At 48.0% G+C, this 6,428-nt stretch overlaps 1 long non-coding RNA gene across 1 annotated transcript; it reads left to right on the top strand.

The window, feature by feature from the left end:
- The first annotated feature begins 2,152 nt into the window (after window positions 1–2,152).
- LOC144274685 (uncharacterized) lies at window positions 2,153–6,195 on the top strand. Its single transcript, XR_013347913.1, has 3 exons — window positions 2,153–2,229; window positions 4,232–4,313; window positions 6,159–6,195. It is a non-coding gene; the product is annotated as an uncharacterized LOC144274685 (long non-coding RNA).
- The last annotated feature ends 233 nt before the right edge of the window (window positions 6,196–6,428 follow it).

The following is a 6,428-nucleotide window of genomic DNA, read 5'->3' as shown; positions in this document are numbered from 1 at the left end:
GGCTGGCTGCTAGAAAAAACAGAACCGAGTAGAAAGCAGTCATGTCTTTCTGGCACTGAATCAACTTTCTCCGGGCAACAGGGAGGGTTTCAGACACAGCTGAGCGAAAATGTTTTTGAAGAGTTTGCAAACATTTTATCAAAATAAAAATGGCACTTCCCACAATTATCTGAATCGATCATAGTTTCATCCATTTAATGGCTCAGAAGGAAAACACTCAATTCAACATTATTTTAAGCATGATTCTAAGATATGAAGGCCTCTGGTCCACATAAATAAACATCATCCCTCAAAATATGGCCTCATTCTTCCATTAGTTTCCTACTGATATTCATATAAGTGAATGAAATGAAATGGATCAAGTATGCAAATGGACCTTTCACAAATAGCACCATGGAGCGAGTGGTTAGTAAATGAGGATGTAACATAAAATGAGCCCATTGCATATAAATCTCTATACATGGCAGGCATATAGGGTTTGGGGTTTTTTTTGTATATAAGAATACACAACTTCCCAAACCCCTCGTCCAGAGGCGTAGCTAGACAAATACCTGAGCAGAACCATCACATCAAATATGACTGCATGTACTTGCAATTATCTGGAGTGACTGTGACACAAGAAAACTGGATGTAAAATAAGCTAGGCAGCTAATAAATTTGGCTCAGTGATTCTTTCCTTCAGAAAGGTCCCCAGCTATTTTTAAGTATTCAGCATAAATTTTCAAAAGTGCCTAAGTTGCATGAAAAAACAGGAAGAGATTTAAAGTGTCCTGAAATTCTCTAGGCCTGCTAGCTCTTTTCCTAAATTCTTTTCCTCTATCTGTCTATCCCTCTGTTATTTGTTTGGGCAACCCTCCTGCTTATAAAAATTTGGCCATCCAATTAGGGAATGGAAGCTAAGCCATATGATTTAGATCACCACTCACATAAACCAACTACTGAATTCCAATTACCCAATACAGGAAGGAATATTCCTTCAAACAGTTAGAGAAGAAAACCACACCAGTTCCAAGGGGCTTGTTAAAAATGTTCAGCAAACAATTTTAAACAATGAACAATTCTAGGAAAATTCTCATTGATTCACAGACCATTCACAAGCAGGAAAAGAGACCGAAAAGTTTGCTCGTAAGAGGGTTCATACAGATCTGCATTCAGATGGGCATGTTGCTTTTGGATAAAGAGTGAAATTCAAAGGGGATTCTGGAAGAAGAGTTTGTGTGAGGCACAGAGACCATCTTGAGGCATAATGACGGTCTGTTGTGTCCCCCGAGTTTCTGGGAGTCACACAGCAGACTCCGGACAACCTGATCACAGAGGCAGACTCACTGAGCAAATGAGTTGGAGTAGTGGGTGCCTGTGCCTCACTGGTAACACTTCAGCTGTTACCAGCCTTCCATGCTTTGGGGTTGCATTAAGATATAAAATGACAAGGGGATTTGTAACCCTTCTGCCCGTCACAGTTGGCAGCAACAAGGGCCGGGTTCAGTATCTAGGGGATCCATTCCAATAACACAATGCAAACTGGCTCGAGCCCCCACCCAGTGACCTGGGACAAATATATACCACCCCCGCTGGGTGCCTCCAAGAGGCAATACTTCCCCTCTCGCAAGCACATAGTCTGTGTGTAGCAAAAAGCCTTTTAATAACAGAGAGAAACAATGTGGCATTATGTTGGGGAAACACCACCAACAGGATTCGTAACACAACCCATGAGCAAAAAACCCGCCCCAAGCAAATTGGGGCATGCTCTTTCCCTTTGGTTCTTGAGTCCAGCAACCCGAAATCACCCAAAGTCCCAAAAGTCCAATGACCCAAAAGTCTCTGTCCCTGGTCAGGGCAGCCCCAGATTTCAAAAGTTTATCTGCAGAGCTTTACCTCCTAACCTGGGTGGAGATGGGGGAGAGAAGAGAGGTAAGGGGCACCTTACATGATCTGAAGCTGACCGCCCCACAGCTCCATAGGCCTTCACTCCGCTCTGCCAGCCGCCCCACAAACTGCTCCGCTCCGCTCCGCTCCCCACAAGCAACTCCCGCCATCCCACAAACTGCTCCACCAGCCGGTCCACGAACCGCTCCGAGTCCCACAAGCAGCTTCCACCGTTCTATGAATTGCTCCACCAGCCTGTCCTGTCCTGCTGCGCTATAAAGGCAGACTTGACCACTGGATTGGCCTCTGGAGGGACCCTGGGCAGCTCTGGAAATGGGCCAATGGCACCAAATTCAACAACCTGTAAGTCCTCTGTGAATTCCCTGGGCTTTGGGTCCCTGGCATCTGAGATAGCGAGTTCAGGCCGACGCAAGAGCCAGTGCTATGTACTCTGTGTATTAGTGATGGGTGGAAGCAAGTGTTGTCTGCTGGGAGACTGGCCAAAGCTTTCAGATCTGTCTGGCTTTAGTGGGGCCATCTGCTTTAAAGATGCCTGATAGTCACAAACGCTGAGTGCCTGGGGCTGCCGTGAGAACTGGGGTACAATAGAGATGGCCCAGACGACATCCCAAGAGGGATTTCAGTGGGATGTGGGTGTGATCAAATAACCAAACCCCAGTTGATCCGATAGCAGGGTTTGACCCTGGACCATCAGCGCTGAAAGAACGGCAGAGTAGGTCACGCTGGCGGGGGAGTGGCACTACATATCCAGGAAAGCATAGAGTAAATTAGAGTAAAAATCTTAAACAAATGCAACTGTATCCTAGCATCTCTCAGAATAGAAATTCCACACTTGAAGAATAGGAATCTAGCAGCAGGAATATACTACTGACCAGGATGGGGACTGTGAAATTTACGGAGATTAGAGAGGCTACAAAAGCAGAAAACCCAATAATAATGGGGGTTTTCAACTATCCCCATATTGTCTGGGAACATGTCCCCTCTGGATGGGATGCAGAGAAGTGATTTTTAGACACCATCAATGACGGCTTGTTGGAGCAGCTAATCCTGGCACCCACAAGGGAAGGGGCAATTCTTGATTTAGGCCTAAGTGGAGCACAGGGTCCGGTCCAAGTGGGGAATGTAGCTGAACTGCTCGATAATAGTGACCATAATGTAATTAAATTTAACATTTAACAGCTCACTTCATCGGATACATTCAGTGGAAAATAACCGTGAGTAAATTTATATACACACAGAACATGAAAAAATGAGTGTTTAACACGCATACTGTAAGGAGAGTGATCACTTAAGATGAGCTATTACCAGCAGGGGAGTGGGGTGGGGGGAGAGAGAGAAAATCTTTTGAAGTGATAATCAAGGTGGGCCATTTCCAGCACATTTCTAGGAGTTTACAAGAGCATGTGAGGAACAGTGGTGGTGGTGGGGGGGTGGGGGGGATAAATAGTTTTAAACACCCATTTTTTCATGTTCTGTGTATATATAAATTTACTCACTGTTATTTTCCACTGAATGCATCCGATGAAGTGAGCTGTAGCTCACGAAAGCTTCTGCTCAACTAAATTGGTTAGTCTCTAAGGTGCCACAAGTCCTCCTTTTCTCCTTGCGAATACAGACTAACACGGCTGCTACTCTGAAACCTGTCACAATTAAATGAATAGGCAGCAGGTCTGACACAAACAAAAGGAAAAAGAAAAAGAGTACTTGTGGCACCTTAGAGACTAACCAATTTATTTGAGCATGAGCTTTCGTGAGCTACAGCTCACTTCATCGGATGCATACTATGGAAACTGCAGAAGACATTATATACACACAGAGACCATGAAACAATACCTCCTCCCACTCCACTCTCCTGCTGGTAATAGCTTATCTAAAGTGATCATCAAGTTGGGCCATTTCCAGCACAAATCCAGGTTTTCTCACCCCCCACCCCCATACACACACAAACTCACTCTCCTGCTGGCAATAGCTCATCCAAACTGACCACTCTCCTTACAATGTGCATGATAATCAAGGTGGGTCATTTCCAGCATAAATACAAGTTTAACCAGAACGTCGCGGGGGTGGTGGGGGAAAGAAAAAAACAAGGGGAAATAGGCTACCTTGCATAATGACTTAGCCACTCCCAGTCTCTATTTAAGCCTAAATTAATAGTATCCAATTTGCAAATGAATTCCAATTCAGCAGTTTCTCGCTGGAGTCTGGATTTGAAGTTTTTTTGTTTTAAGATAGCGACCTTCATGTCTGTGATTGCGTGACCAGAGAGATTGAAGTGTTCTCCGACTGGTTTATGAATGTTATAGTTCTTGACATCTGATTTGTGTCCATTTATTCTTTTACGTAGAGACTGTCCAGTTTGACCAATGCACATGGCAGAGGGGCATTGCTGGCACATGATGGCATATATCACATTGGTGGATGTACAGGTGAACTAGCCTCTGATAGTGTGGCTGACGTTATTAGGAAGTATTTCTTCACACAACACACAGTCAACCTGTGGAGCTTGTTGCCAGGGGATGTTGTGAAGGCCAATAGTATAACTCTGTTCAAACAAGAAGTAGATCAGTTCACAGAGGATAGCTCGACCAGTTCCTATCAGCCAGGATGGTCAGGGATGCAACCCCATGTTCTGAGTGTCCATAAACATCTGACTGCCAGAAGCTGGGTGTGAATGGGATGGATCACTCGATACTGACCCTGTTCTGTTCATTCCCTCGGAAGCACCTACCGCTGGCCAGTATCGGAGGACAGGACACTGGGCTAGATGGGCCATTGGTCTGACCCATGTGGCCAGTCTTAGGTACTTACAGCTGAATGGCATTTTTAAAAGAGCCCTTTGCGGTTGATGGGAAGCTGGAAAATGTGCCCAGAGGAGGCTTAGGAAACAAGTCAGTTGATGACCTGTTTGATCCCAGTCAGATATTTTCACATATTCCAGCAAGGATGCCCTGGTGTCGGCAGCAGTCTGTCTTTGTGATTGCCTCATGAGCCCATCTGTTAGCCGGCCTGTTTGGGGTCTGTCCACACCGCAGCTGACACCATGCCATTGAAGAGAAACTAAATGAATTCTTTGCAGCAGTCTTCACGGCTGAGCATGTGAGGGAGATTCCCAAACCTGAGCCGTCCTTTTTAGGTGACAAATCTGAGGAACTGTCCCAGATGGAGGTGTCATTAGAGGAGGTTTTGGAACAAATTGAGGAACTAAACAGTAACAAGTCACCAGTCCCAGGAACTCTAATGTGAAATTGCAGGACTACTCACTGTAGTCTGTAACCTACCATTTAAATCCGCTTCTGTACCCGATGACTGGAGGATAGCTAATGTGACGCCAATTTACCGGAACTGGGTAAACAGGCATCTCAGTGGGGTGTTAACCCTGAAATCTGCCACCCTGCGGGCGCCCGCCCCAGCAGAAGGCTCTGGGTGCATCATTGCCATCCCCTCAGAGCTCGTCTGGGGTGATGCTGGTGGGGGAGCCACCCACAGCCATCTGCTCAGGTGGCTGTGAGCTGGGCTCTCCCTTCTCTGGGACAGATCTCACCCCGAGCCAGAGGCTGGTGGCCTGAGGGCAGGGAGATCCCGGCCTGCCCAAAGAGTAGTGCTGGTCCTTCTCCTAGCCGAGCACATGTCTACTGTGAGTAGCCAGGATGGGACCATGGGGAAGGATTTGCCTGTGGACCTGGATCCCACCCTGTTCCCAGGTGGGAAGCGCTGGCCTCCAGCTCTGACGGGAAGCTCTGTGTGAGTGGCTGGGGTCACCCCATGGCCGCTGGGTTTGTGCTGCTGGCATTTCACTCCAGCCGCCCCCTGCAATACAGCCTGTCCTGACAGGCCTCTGGCCTGAGAGCTAATGTAAACTGTCCAGGGAGCCCTGGACCCAGCTCTTCTGTGCAGCATTACTCCTGCTCCTCGCCACGCTGAGAGTCACCTGGAACCTGCACCCGGGGCAGTTTGGGTGGGTTGGGCCTGCAGGGGCCCACCCAGACCCAGCTGGGTGTGTGTGGGGGGGAGAGTAGGAACTAGGTTAATACCCACCCGGCATAAATGCTCCATGGAGGTCAGTTGATCTTCGAACCTTTCCTGGCCTTGCTGCCCCACTGCCCCCTTTCTAGCTGGGGCCTGTGGCAGGTGCAGGAAGGGGAATCGTGAGGGGCTGTGAGTGCAGCAGTGAGTGCAGGGGCTGTGAGTGCGAGAGCGTCTCTCCCTGCCTGTGACTGATGGGAAATGTCCAACTCCTACCTGACACCAGCTCCCTGGCTTCTGTCTTGCAGGTTTCCGATCGGAGGAGGAGGAGACTGCGCGTATCTGAACGATGTGAATGGGGTCAGCAGCTGGCGATGCAGCAGTGAGAGACCCTGGATCTGCACCAAACCTGATGCATTTACAGAGGCACAGGAGGCTGCCGTGGTAGGGGGCTCGTAAGGAGAGCACTGTGGAATTAGTCCCGGAAAAGCCGGGCTGATCTCTTTACAAGATCACATCTGAGCAATTCCAGAATATCGGGGAATGCTCTGTGCATCACTGGGCAGAGCACTGTGGAC

The sequence above is a fragment of the Eretmochelys imbricata genome, chromosome 14 (assembly GCF_965152235.1).
Source record: "Eretmochelys imbricata isolate rEreImb1 chromosome 14, rEreImb1.hap1, whole genome shotgun sequence".
NCBI lineage: Eukaryota > Metazoa > Chordata > Testudines > Cheloniidae > Eretmochelys > Eretmochelys imbricata.
Note: the sequence above shows the minus strand (reverse complement) of the source record. Positions and strands in the feature narration are given on the sequence as shown.